Source organism: Bufo gargarizans, chromosome 2, assembly GCF_014858855.1.
Source record: "Bufo gargarizans isolate SCDJY-AF-19 chromosome 2, ASM1485885v1, whole genome shotgun sequence".
NCBI lineage: Eukaryota > Metazoa > Chordata > Amphibia > Anura > Bufonidae > Bufo > Bufo gargarizans.
The window spans coordinates 510,829,414-510,844,017 of NC_058081.1; the positions used below are offsets into that span (position 1 = coordinate 510,829,414).

The 14,604-nt window shown below is 42.0% G+C and overlaps 1 long non-coding RNA gene across 1 annotated transcript in view; it reads right to left on the minus strand.

The window, feature by feature from the left end:
- Positions 1 to 1,909: 1,909 nt before the first annotated feature.
- LOC122928450 overlaps positions 1,910 to 14,604 on the minus strand; it is a 34,525-nt gene continuing 21,830 nt past the window's right edge. Inside the window, exons 2-3 of the long non-coding RNA XR_006387887.1 lie at positions 5,860 to 5,964; positions 1,910 to 2,084 (exon numbers count right to left, since the gene is read on the minus strand). This is a non-coding gene — a long non-coding RNA (uncharacterized LOC122928450). The remainder of the gene's footprint in view (positions 2,085 to 5,859; positions 5,965 to 14,604) is intronic.

A 14,604-nucleotide genomic window follows, 5' to 3' on the forward strand; every position in this document is an offset into this window, starting at 1 on the left:
GGTCTAGCGACACGGGGCCGGGTACGCCTGGTGCTATCAGGGACCTCAGCCTCCTCGTCCGAACTTTGGGTCAGAGAGCCACTGCTTTCTACAGGTTCGTATTCTGACCCGCTGGATTCATCAGATGAGGGTTCCCACTCCTCATCCGACTGGGTCAGAAGCCTGTAGGCCTCTTCAGAAGAATACCCCCTGTTAGACATGTGGGCAACTAAATTTCGGGGTATTCCCTGAGACTACCCAAGAAAAAAAAAGCAAGCCTGTCTTACAAATGGGAGGCTAGCGAAGTACCGGAGGCTGCTGCGGTTGATAAAAAATATCAAAACTGATTTTTTTATCGCCGCAGTGCGTGTAAAGTGAATGTGCAGCGATCAAAAAAAAAAAGTTTTTTTTTTGTCACTGCGGTGGGGCGGGCGTGGGTGTACGCACGTGTGGGCAACCGATCAGGCCTGATCGGGCAAACACTGCGTTTTGGGTGGAGGGAGAACTAAAGTGACACTAGTACAATTATAGATCTGACCGTGATCAGTTTTGATCACTTCCAGATACTATAAAAGTACAAATGCTGATTAGCGATACGCTAATCAGCGAATAACGGACTGCGGTGCGGTGGGCTGGGCGCTAACCGATCCCTAAACTACCTAACCAAGGGGCCTAAACTATACTGAAACCTAACAGTCAATACCAGTGAAAAAAAAAAGTGACAGTTTGCACTGATCACTTTTTTCCTTTCACTAGTGATTGACAGGGGCGATCAAAGGGGTGATCAAAGGGTTAATTGGGGTGATCTGGGGGCTAAGTGTGGTGTAGTGGGTACTCACAGTGATGTGTGCTCCTCTGCTCCTCTGCTGGAACCAACCGACCAAAAGAAGGAGCAGAGGAGCACAGCAGCCATATAACCCCATCATATTTACTAATATGTGGGGTTAAATGGCTGCTGATTGGATTTTTTAAAAATCAGCAGCCTGCCAGCCAATGATCGTGGCCGGCAGGCTGCTGACGAAATACTCTGCAGTGAAATGCCGGCCCGCGATGCGCATGCGAGAAGACGCGCCGATGCGTCCAGGAGGAACAAATCAACCACCTTCCGGACGCATCGGTGCGTACAGCGGTCAGGAGGTGGTTAAAGGAGCTTTTTCTTTCATGTATGAGATTAAAAAAGAAAATACATTTTTATAAAAAAAATTTTTTTTTTCCAAAAATAGCATTAACCTTGCCCAAGGACTTTGTATGGCATTGCACCTCATCTTGATTCATTTGAAGTGAGCTGAGCCACAATACCAGATGCAGTCCATGTACAAAGGGGGCACTGTTTCTGGTAAAAATAAAAATAAATGTCAAACCTTTTTTTCTAATATCATACAAGCCTTTTAGCTTCTTATCTTATATCAAAGATATAAATATATACTTGTAGGTAATGTCGTTTCCGTAGAAGCTTTTGTTTTCTCCTTATGTAATATCCTACAATTGTGTTCTCACAAAGCATCATTTGGTCAGTTTTCATTTTCAGTTTGAACAGCAGCCTAGAATTCCTGGAGTCTGTTGTAACATTTTTATTATGTCACACGGTAAAAAGAAAAAAATGAATAAAGGATTTTCACCTAAGCAGCAATCTACTGAAGGTCATTGATCCCCTCCCTTACGTGGCTGCCAATAATGACTGGATAATCTTTGTTACATCATAGGTCATGACACCTGTAAAATATCATTGTTTGAGATCAACAAGACATTGCATATGTTATAATAATATGTCGCGGCTTGCTAATGGGGCATAACTTCTCTACAACCTTTTTTTTTAATTTATTTATTTATTGTTAACCTATTGCTAACATTCTTTATAAATGTCTTATCCAGGCAGTTAATATATAGATTACATTCACATTTATTATACCGTTTTATGAAGTTACAAAAAGGTTGTCACAGCCCCGCCCTGTCCCTGAAAACTAAAACGATAACATCAACACCAACATTTCTCTGTTTTCTGAGTTTGGGCATCCTCATCTATTATGTAGACTGGCTGCAGAGCGTGATTCTCACGATGGCACCGAGCAGATCCCTATATTGGCCCTTTGATATATCATCAGTGCCTGAAAGATATCAAAATGGACATAGTGTAATGCTTCAAATTCCCTGTGATGGTACTATAAAGAGTTGAATATTTGCTGCCGAGTGCATCTGCCAATCATAGTTGGTCATTGAGGGTTCCAGCAGTGGGAATTATTTGATCAAGTATCAATTGAAAAATCTTTCTAATAAGTTGTCAAAGGCAGAAGTAGCACTAAATGCTAAAAGTCAGCTCTCTCAACTCCCCCGTACATATACATGCTCAGTTCGACTGAGCATGTATATGTTGTTGCTTAACATTTGTGATGGTGGCTTATATCCCAGGAGAACCAAAAGTTGAAATCAACATCTGTTATGGGAGAGTTGAGAGGTCTATGAACATTCTCAGCTGGTCTTGCCAAAACGGCAGGTTCGGCAGACAATAGCCTAAGTTTATAGGGCCTTTGTTATTATTTTTAAGCATCATTAATTCCTGGCGCTGTAAATCTAAAAAGGGGGTATACATACTGTACACAATTAAAATAAAATGAGAACAATACGCATGAACTTATTAACAGACTGGAAAAAAGGAGTAGAGGACCCTGCCCACAAGGGCTTACAATCTAAAAGGGTAGAGGGAAGGAGACAATAGGTGAAGATAGACGCTGCTACTATGGTCAGCAGGGTTACTGTAGGCTTTACTGAAGAGGTGAGTTTTCAGGTAGCTTTTGAAGGCTTGGATGTTGAGCTAGAGTCTGATATGCTGGGTTGGAGTTTAAGAGTATGGGAGATGGACAGGAGAAATCTCATAGACAGTTGTCTGAGTAGCAGACAAGAGTAGAACAAAGAAGGAGATCTTGTGAGTACTGGAGATTACGTGTGGGGATGTATCGGGAAAGTAGGTTAGAAATGTAAGGAGGGAACAGATTGTGGACAGCCTTGTATGTTATTGTTTGCATTGTTTTCAGCTGAATTTGCTGGGCATTGAAGTGCCACTGAAGGGATTGGCAGAGGAGGAACGTAGGAAAAGGTGGATTAATCTGGCAGCAGAGTTAAGATAAATTGGAGGGGCGCAAGAGTGTTAAATGGGAGACCACAGAGGCGGATGTTTCAGTAGACTAGGCAGAAGATAATGAGGGCATTCACTAGCATTTTAGTTGAATCAGGATTAAGAAAGAAGTAAATACGAGAAATGTTCTTGAGTTGGAGGATGCAGGAAGTGGTAAGGGCTTGGATTTGTGGCTTGAAGGACAAGGCAGAATATAATGTTATTCTAAGGCAGTGGACTTGTGGAGCTGGAGAAAATGTGGCACTGGTAACTGTAATTTACAGGTCTGGTGGGAGGGCTGAATGACATAGGGAAAAGAGAGAATTAGAATGAACATATAGCTAATAGACACGCTGAGATTCTGGATAGTAGGAAGAGACATCTGAGCAAGAGAGGGAAATTCGAGTATCATCAGTACAGAGGTGGTATTGAAAGCCATGGTACTCTTTGTGTTGTCCAAGGCAAAAGGTATAAATTGAGAAGATGAGGGGTCCCAGGACAGAGCACTGAGAAACACGAAAAGAGAGAGGTGTAATGAGGAGGTGGTGTGGGAATGGGAAACAATGTCCCGTTGGTGAGGTATGATGAAATCCATGAGAGGGCCAGGTCTCGGATGCAGATGGATGATACCATTGGCGTACATACCAGGGTCGCAGGGGTCGTAGTTGCGACCGGGCCCGGCACTCCAGTGGGCCCGGCCGCCTGTGGACCCCCCCAGGCCGCTGGCAGGGCCCCCGCTGTACTCACATGTAATGGAGCGCTCTGATGGGGCCCGGCATGAAGTACAGTGGCAATTTCGGGCCCCATCAGAGCGCTCCATGCCACCATTACATGTATAATATGGGGGGTGCCGGAGGGTCAAGTAAGAGGGGGGGGAGGGCGCACTCATTCACTCCCGGCCAGGCAGTTCCGTTTCTATAGTGAAGCAGGGAAACCTCTATGCTCCCTGCTTCACTGATCTTCAGAGCTCAGGAGCTCCCCCTGCTGGCCACAGATCGCGCTGCTGGCTGTGGGAGGAGAACTGAAAGCCCGGCAATCTGCCTCCTCTCATTAGGGAAGAAGGTAAGTATGTGTATTTTTTTTTTCGAACGCTGCAGACTGGGGGCAGAGGGGGGGTTTGATGGGAACAACTAGAGTGAGGGGGCACAAAAGTTGGCATCTCTACTGAGGGGAACCTAATCTGCCATAACTAATTTGAGGGGGGCACCTAATCTGCCATAACTAATTTGAGGGGGCACCTAATGTGGCATAACTACTGTGAGGTCGGAACATATAAAGGCATAACTATGAGGGGGCACATATGAAGGCATAACTACTGTGACGGGGCATGTAATCTGGCATAACCAATGTGAGGGGCACATATGTGGGCATATCTAATGTGAGGGGCACATAATCTGGCATAACCACTCTGAGGGGACACATATCTGGGCATATTTACTTTGAGGGGGCACATAACCGGGCATAAATACTGTGAAGGGGCACATAATCTGGCATTATTACTGTGAGAGGACACATAATCTGGCATAACCACTCTGAGGGGGCACATATCTGGGCATATTGTCACCACCAGACATCTGAGAAGCTCTGACAGACGTCCTTCAGAACCTCCTCCTTGAGGTTCCTTTTGTTTTGCTTTCATTTTCTCATCTCGTTAGCCTCTCTCAGCTGTCATGTAGTTGCACTGATTGCATGCCTTTAAATCCCTCCCCATACTGCATCACTTTGCGGTTTATATTCCTTCCTGGAGTGTGTGCATGCTGATCCTACTACTGAGTCTTCTACAGATAAGTTTTGTTCGTTCATTTGTGTTTTCCTGTTTGCTGGATCCCAGGTGACCCTGACTCCCTCCGTATCTAGTGTAGGGAGCCGGTGGTCGTGTCCCCTCACTATTATAGGGTGTTCAGGTGTTATACAGTCGAGGTACGAGGATATGCGATCATCTACCATTGGGATTTTTGCATAGGCTGAGCAGTTAGGGAGAGAGCCAGGTCTGATGCAGGGCTCTCCCTTTTGTTCCTTCGTTTTGGATCCAGTCAGTCGGATCTTCATTTTGTGTCTTCTAGTTTTCTGTACACCTTCCGCGACACATATTTACTTTGAGGGGGCACATAACCGGGCATAAATACTGTGAAGGGGCACATAATCTGGAATTATTACTGTGAGAGGACACATAATCTGGCATAACCACTCTGAGGGGGCACATATCTGGGCATATCTACTTTTTAGTTGGCCCCATAGATCAGTTTTGCACCGGGCCCCATGGATTGTGTGTACGCCACTGGATGATAGTTTGAAACAGAAGGGTGTGGCCAACTGTATCAAAGGAAGAGGACAGGTCAAGAAGGAGGAGCACAGAGTGATGATATTTACAGTAGCTTTGGTAGCTAGCAGATCATTTTTGCCTTTAGTTAGGGTGGTTTTAATAGATTGGTGTAGTGCTGGATTGTAGTTGGTCAAAATGTGTGTGAGATGAAAATGGGACGACAATTCAAGGTGTTTTGATGTCAATGGGAGTAGTGAGATGGGGCAATAGCTGGATAAAGAGGATAGGTCAAGGGAAAGCTTTGTAAGTATGGATATGATGGATGTATGTTTAAAAGAAGAAGGAAAGAAACCAGTGGTTACTGGGACAAATAGGTTGAAGAGATGAGTTAGGGCTGGAACAAGCATGGGGGTAAGGCTAAGAATTAAGTGGGATGGGATTGGGAGTAAACTTAACATTATTGAAATCTGTACACACAGTGGTAAATTTTATTATACTTTGTACTTACAGCCATGTAGGTTTTGGGCAAAGTTACTGTCATGTCTAGACTGGTGGGCGCGCTCCTCAACAGGCAGCGCCGCCAGTGTCCAGTTGACAGGGGGACTGGGTCGGACTTTCAAGTGCAGGAGACATAACCAAGAACAAAGAAAAGCACAATGAGACTGCACCTCCAATTATATCAAATACACAATGCAATTTTATTGTAAAGGAAAAACACACAAACACTTAAAAAATTGTATAAAACAGAAAATGTGCCGGTGTAAATAAAACCAGGCACAGACAGGAAGCTCACCATAGTCCACAAATAAAACCAAGCATGTAAAGTCAGGGACGGTACAAAACAAAGTCAAATAACAGAATTGTGATAAAGCAGCATAAATGAATATAGGACAATACCTGCAAATAAAATAGACCCCGTACTAAAAGGTGAGCATTGTCAAGAGAACTGCCCCACACATATCGCCATATTATTTCATTATTAATGCACATTTATTTTACCTCCACTAAAGAGAAAAAGAAGTGCATACATTTTTGAAAAAAAAAAATTTCTTTCTTTTTTTTTTAATTACCGTAATTCTGCCCAATAGTGGAAACATAAAACTGATAAATGTAGTAATGGATTAGTCACACTGGAGACATGCCTCCTATATCTGCCATTGATTGTTGGAGAGGACACTTTGGATGTGACCCTGCTGCTTTTGACTAAACGTTTATCAATATCCTGATATTTACCAGAACATTGCAAGGAAGGATCAAAGAGAATCTAATGGAATTACTGAAGAGCTATCTCTGGAATCCAAGACTTTGCCCTATTCAGTCGTGTTCTACAGGGCATTTAAATAAACCAAATGTAGCATTAGATAGTCTTGAAGTCCAAACACAAAAGATACCAGCAGAAGAAACAGTCCCAGTGACCCATTTCTATGAATGATTTGAATTGTTATACAATAATCATATACATTTTCAGATTAGGTCAATCTAACTTTATAATGGACAATCAATCTGCCTTTAAAAGGGAACCCGTCAGCTACTTTTCTCACATCAAACTGCTTGAATCACATGATCGTTCAGATGCACGGTTCACAAATGGTACCTTTGCCTTCTCTGTGGCTGTGATTCTGAAAAAACAAACTTTAAAGCAATATGATAATTAGCTTGCAACTGCCTAGGAGAGTTTTTTTTATTGCTGAAAGTGCCCAGGCCCTTCGGCGTTACTGGTCATTAACTCCTCTTCTGTCCTTCTGTAAGCCAGTCAGCGTCCTGCCTGCATCGGCATCTCTGTTCCTAAAATCCCATGCCTGTGCGCATCACCGTTGGGCCTGGGAATGCGCAGTACAATACCCACTGTGGGCAGCTGCATCACTGATTGGACTGCGCACACGCCGTTTGCCCAGCTGCACTTTTATCTTTGAGGCCATGTTTTCATAGGACAAGTTATCTATATTATTTAGGCATCACTTTCAGGTACATCTATTGGTGAATTTTGACAATGGGAAATCTTTTGATAATTTCTTATGGTGTTCAGCGTTAAAATTACCAGCAATTTACTGTACAGATCAAGACAAATGTGAGGATATTTAATGAATATTTGTTTCATGGTTTTGTGACATTTATCAAATAAAACAATTTTTTTCTAAATTACCTATTAGTTATTGCATTTTTTCACATTGTAGTGTGATTTTTTTTATAATTTATTACAATTTTTTTAAATTATCATTTGCTTGTTTGTCAGCTGATTGCTGGACATATTTACATGGCGCAATAATGGGGAAGAACATTTTCACATTCATTCTATCAGCTCTTGTAAAAGGGACTTGAACAGGATGTCCAGTTTCTATATTGATGACCTATCCTTAGGATAGAGTTCAAAAGAGTAAAACTGCAGCACTCCTCCAATTCAAATCAATGTAGTTATTTATTCAGTAGGCGAAATTTTGAGTCTTCTGAGTCTTTTTCAAGCAATGAAATCCTCAATATAGGTAATTAATATCAGATTGGGGGGTCTGACTCCCGACACCCCTGTCAATCAGCTGTTTGAAGAGAACGCAGTGCTCCTGTGAAAGCTGCATTATCTTCACTGTTTATCTGCTCACAGCCGACAGTTGCGACAAGTGTAATTGCTGCTCCTCCATCCCATTCACTCCAATAGGAAGATGCAGTTGTAGCTATATTTTGTCCCATTCAAGTGAATGGGGTGGAGGAGCTGTAAGTACACTACACAGCCCTTTCGATGTAGACGGAGAGCAGGTAAACAGTGAAAAGAATGCCAGGAGTCAGACCCACACCAATCTGATATTGATGACCTATTTTTGAAACTCCCATAGCCGTGACTGGAGGTGATCGTGCATGTGCGGCCCCTGCCTCTTCACTTTGGGAGCCCCATTCTGGAGATAGGTGCAGGTCCTGCCTCTGGGACCTGCTCCTATCTCAGATTTGTGAAATATCCTTGCGATATGCCACAAAAGTTGATATGGGACAACCCCTCTAAGGTTTCCCTCTCTGAGGTTATTACTAGGCAGCCTTTGGGCCTCCTCCCTTTATCTGCACCACATTTGGTAATGATTGCAGTGTATTGTCAGCAATTATTGAAGCAGCCTGGGTGTTAGTCACACTCACAATCCAGATAAGCCACCATGAATATCAATTGTGACTGGAGTGCCTGTTTAAAGGGAGTAGTGTGAATATTAACTTTTATTCTGCCAGGTTCTGCTCCTGAAAATGGCCAGAAGGTGGGGCTGCACTGTGAAGTTTTCTGTGCATTCAGCTGCTTTAGAACGCCTCCCCTCTGAGTGACAACTATTCTGTTTAATTGGTTGGATGCCACAGCTGTCACTAAAAGCAGAGGGGATGGACTTTGAAGCAGCTTGAAGCAGAGAGCATATTCCACTTCACAGTGAAGTTTTGCCTCCTGGACACTTGCAGGCCTGAACCTGGCAGAATACAAAGTCATATCACACTACTCCTGATGATAAAAGCTCCACAAAAAGAGTGTTTGTACTACTCTCCATACCACCTACTTAGTGCTGCCAGCAGTTTAGTAAAACTGCTGACAGATTCTCTTTAATTCCAAGACAGAGTAAAAAAAAAATTAAGACACCTGAATGTATAGCTTGTATAGGAGCCAACTCCCAGCTTATGGTATCTCGGTCATGAGGCTATTGTACTCTCACTAACATACGTTACATAAAAATTACGCCTAGCTGATATAAACCTTAACAACTTTCACTTCTGCCCTTACGTTATTCAGCTCCATCAAGTTTTATTGAGGAAACTCATTCTTCAAAGAACTGACCTTGTTTTTCAAAGTCAACCTATAAAAATCAAACTCCAAACTCATCTACATTGCATGTAGATGAACCAAGTCAATTTTGAAAGTGCGAACAGTACACAATACGTTCTGCGACTTTCTTAGAGACTTTGTATTCAATTCTGCACCATAGTAATATCAATATTTGCTGTCACAGAATGAAAACATTCTTTGTTTCTTTATTGAAACGAAAAAAAAAAAAAAATAACAAAAGTTCCTAGAGTGTGAATCCCATGGGGATTTTGGACAGAGAAAAAAAGGCGCTATCAACCCTAAATGGATGCCTGTGCAGGGTCTCCCTTGAATTGGTTGAAACCTAACTTTTAATATTTATATTGATAAAAAGAAACAAGTGTGGTCCATTAAAACAGAGACAAGTCTCCATACAGCATTAAAACTATGTTGGGGAACAAATCCACTTTGCATCTTGGATCCGAAGCGCGATACACTCAACCAGTTTTATCCAATTAAAGGGTGACCCTGCACGACTCACAAATTAGCAGTGACCTATATGAAGGCTACAAAGCCTGCCATAGTAAAGTTCCTATCAAGCCCTGCCTTGCAATGCAGCGATTTCCCCATAGCCTTCAATGGTAAACCATTGCAGTGTTCGGTATAAATGATCTAATGATTGCATGTTGAAGTCCCCTAGGAGGACTAAAAATTAAGGTAAAAAAAGTTTGCAAAAATGATATAAGAAAGTTACAAATTTAAATCACGCCTTTATCAATTTTAAAATTAGAATGGAAAACACATTTAAATGTCTGAATTTGCCTTTGAAAAAAATTTAGTGTATGGTATCAATAAAATCTACAGCAAAACATTAGCCCTTACACAGCTCCATAGACATAAATATACAGTCGTGGCCAAAAGTTTTGAGAATTACATAAATATTGGAAATTGGAAAAGTTGCTGTTTAAGTTTTTATAATAGCAATTTGTATATACTCCAGAATGTTATCAAGGGTGATCAGATGAATTGCATAGTCCTTCTTTGCCATGAAAATTTACTTAATCCCCAAAAACCTTTCCACTGCATTTCATTGCTGTCATTAAAGGACCTGCTGAGATCATTTCAGTAATCGTCTTGTTAACTCAGGTGAGAATGTTGATGAGCACAAGGCTGGAGATCATTATGTCAGGCTGATTGGGTTAAAATGGCAGACTTGACCTGTTAAAAGGAGGGTGATGCTTGAAATCATTGTTCTTCCATTGTTAACCATGGTGACCTGCAAAGAAACGGGTGCAGCCATCATTGCGTTGCATAAAAATGGCTTCAAAGGCAAGCATATTGTGGCTACTAAGATTGCACCTTAATCAACAATTTATAGGATCATCAAGAACTTCAAGGAAAGAGGTTCAATTCTTGTTAAGAAGGCTTCAGGGCATCCAAGAAAGTCCAGCAAGCGCCAGGATCGTCTCCTCAAGAGGATTCAGCTGCGGGATCAGAGTGCCACCAGTGCAGAGCTTTCTCAGGAATGGCAGCAGGCAGGTGTGAGCGCATCTGCACGCACAGTGAGGCGAAGACATTTGGAAGATGGCCTGGTGTCAAGAAGGGCAGCAAAGAAGCCACTTCTCTCCAAAAAAAACATCAGGGACAGATTGATCTTCTGCAGAAAATATGGTGAATGGACTGCTGAGGACTGGGGCAAAGTCATATTCTCTGCTGAAGCCTCTTTCCGATTGTGTGTGGCATCAGGAAAAAGGCTTGTCCGGAGAAGAAAAGGTGAGCGCTACCATCAGTCCTGTGTCATGCCAACAGTAAAGCATCCTGAGACCATTCATGTGTGGGGTTGCTTCTCATCCAAGGGAGTGGGCTCACTCACAATTTTGCCCCAAAACACAGCCATGAATAAAGAATGGTACCAAATCACCCTCCAACAGCAACTTCTTCCAACAATCCAACAACAGTTTGGTGAAGAACAATGCATTCTCCAGCACGATGGAGCACCGTGCCATAAGGCAAAGGTGATAACTAAGTGGCTCGGGGACCAAAACGTTGACATTTTGGGTCCATGGCCTGGAAACTCCCCAGATCTTAATCCCATTGAGAACTTGTGGTCAATCCTCAAGAGGCGGGTGGACAAACAAAAACCCACTAATTCTGACAAACTCCAAGAAGTGATTATGAAAGAATGGGTTGCTATCAGTCAGGAATTGGCCCAGAAGTTGATTGAGAGCATGCCCAGTCGAATTGCAGAGGTCCTGAAAAAGAAGGGCCAACACTGCAAATACTGACTCTTTTCATAAATGTCATGTAATTGTCGATAAAAGCCTTTGAAACGTATGAAGTGCGTGTAATTATATTTCACTACATCACAGAAATAACTGAAACAAAGATCTAAAAGCCGTTTAGCAGAAAATTTTGTGAAAACTAATATTTGTGTCATTCTCAAAACTTTTGGCCACGACTGTAGATGTTATGCCAATACAAAGAAATGTTTCATTTTTTAAAGGTATTTAAAACATGAAGCATAAGAAAGATTATAAAAATTTGGTATTGCTATAATCATACTGATCTGCAGAAAAAAGTTTACATGTCAGTTTCACTGTAGGTCTTGTATTTCCATAATCTTGTAAAGTCCCCTAAATCCTGCTATGTGGAAACTCTTTCACACTAGTGTTTCTATTTTTCGGTATTGAGATCCGTCATAGGGTGGGTACAAAACCGAACGGAACAGAACGGAATTCCCCAAAATGCGTTCCGTTCTGTTTGGTTGCGTTCTCATACCGGAGAGCAAACCGCAGCAAGGTGCAGTTTTCTTTCCGTCATGGGATGCGGAGCAAAACGGACACAATAGAAAACAGATCAGTTCACAATTGACTGTCAGTGGAGTTCATGACGGATCCTTCTTGGCTATGTTAAAGATAATACAACCGGATCCGTTCATAACGGATGCAGATGGTTGTATTATGGGTAATGGAAGCGTTTTTGCTGAACCCTGCCGAATCCAGCAAAAACGCTAGTGTAAAAGTAGCCTTACTTGCACCGAATTGTGTAGTGGGCTTGCTGAATGTCTGGATTACAGTTGTATCCAGTGATGACCAATAAAAACCCAAAAGATAAGTAGAAAAAGGAGAGGGGCATGGCGATGTCAACAAAACTACATGGCGCCGCGGATGTTCTTAAGCTGCAAGACATGGGGGCCCAGCTGGAGCGATTCACCCATGTATCCTCGGATATACAAACAAAACCATCTGGTGACTTAGAGACTTTCCAAGGCTGCAACTGTAACCCCTCTCTGCAAGCTGAAGAGCCCTCTGTTCCATTCTGCTCAGGTAAAGATGACTTTGTGCTGCATCAGTGGGCTAATGATAAGGACACTGATACACATGGCTACATCTTGCTCAGAGCCCACTCTTAAAGATATCTATATAGTGGAGGCTCATTGGAACTCGTGCATATTGTTTTTCAATGACCATATGGGTAGTATGAAGGGAGATTTAGAAGATAAACTCCCACCTGTTAAAATAGACCTTGTGGTGCATGTCTCTTTACTGATTGCCATATCTGATGATTTAGAGAATAGATTGAGGAGGAACAATATTGGACTAGTGGGAGTCACTAAGTAGGCTGAAGGAGGTAACAAAGTTATATATTTTTCAAAACATGGCAGCTGGAGAAGTGTGCTGCTTATTCTTTATCCTGTCTATGCCATCTCACCTATTACCACCAGGGGCACCTCCAAGACCTGTTTTGATCAGAATACTTCATTTTCAAGACTGTGATACTATTCTAAGAAAGCCGCAAAACCTCCCAGATCCTTTTATCAATGGCGGAAAAGTTTAGATTTTTCCCATACTGAACTGCTGACATACAGAAACGCTGTGCCCAATTTACGGATGTGAAGGGAAGGTTGCGGGTGCTGCAGTTTCCATATTCTATGGTGTATCTGGCTAAACTCTGGGTGGTGACCCTAAGTGGCACCCATTTCTTCTGACACCCCACAATCCAGGCTACAATGGATGTATATAAACAAATACTTGCTTTGAGAGGATCTACATGTGAGCAGTGCTACCTGGAGTTGCTGTTTGATGGGGGTTTTGGTGGCTTCCCTACATATCTAGTTTGTCATTTTGCTGGTCCATAGTGGTAAATTATATTATATGTCTTACTATGATAGCAGGTTTGCTGCACTAGTCATTTTGTCTGTCAATTGTTGGTGGCAGACAGGACTCTTACTTCTCTCTATTATGACGTTAGATGCAATGCGGGACTTAACCAAGTTATCAACACAATTGTACTTTTATACTAAGCTATCAGTGTCTCATGGTTTCAGGAAAAATCTTGTTGTATATGTTTATTTTAATTTTTTGTGGGAGGAATATATGAGAAGACTAGCCAAATTGGTATTTTTCAAAGATATGTGTATTTTGATACCAATGACTGTCCAGTATTGTTAGCGATTCATGGATATTAGTTTATTATAGCCAGTAAGTTGAATGTTATTGGGTGGAATGTGAGCGGCATAGGTCATGCTAGGAAAAGATCATCTTCTCATGTGGACAACAGTTTCATCCTGACATTGTCTGCCTCTCATAGATTCACTTGATAAAAGAACACATGCATACAGACTGTATGCACACTGTATGATAAAGTATGTTGCACCGTTCATGGATAGATTGTTCTTATCACTCTACATACTCTATTGTTACTTCAATGATTGATTCAGATGGCAGATTTATATGTTTACATTGCTCTCTTTTTCAGGTTCATTTGTACTAGCGGCAGTATATATGCTACCTCCCTATTCCTCTGAGATGCTCGAAATTAATTGCATTTATAGCATCGTCCCCTATTACTCGTGTTCCTATTGTGGGAGATTTTAATAACTACAGTCAGGTCCATAAATATTCGACACAATTCTAACATTTTTGGCTCTATACACCACCACAATGGATTTGAAATGAAACGAACAAGGTGTGCTTTAACTGCAGACTGTCAGCTTTAATTTGAGGGTATTTACATCCACATCAGGTGAACGGTGTAGGAATTACAACAGTTTGCATATGTGCATCCCACTTGTGAGGGGACCAAAAGTAATGGGACATAATAATAATAATAAATCAAACTTTCACTTTTTAATACTTGGTTGCAAATCCTTTGAGGTCAATTACAGCCTGAAGTCTGGAACGCATAGACATCACCAGACGCTGGGTTTCATCCCTGGTGATGTTCTGACAGGTCTCTACTACAACGGTCTTCAGTTCCTGCTTGTTCTTGGGGCCTTTTCCCTTCAGTTTTGTCTTCAGCAAGTGAAATGCATGCTCAATCGGTTTCAGGTGAGGTGATTGCATTTTTCTTTAAAGTGTTTGATGGCTGGATTTGTATGGAATGGTAGATAGGTGTTGGTAATGGGACTTGCCATTCCCACCCCACTCCAGTACACCTCTTTCCCCTAGCCTGAGGTAAACCCAGGTGCAGCTGCTGTGCTCATTAGTGGAT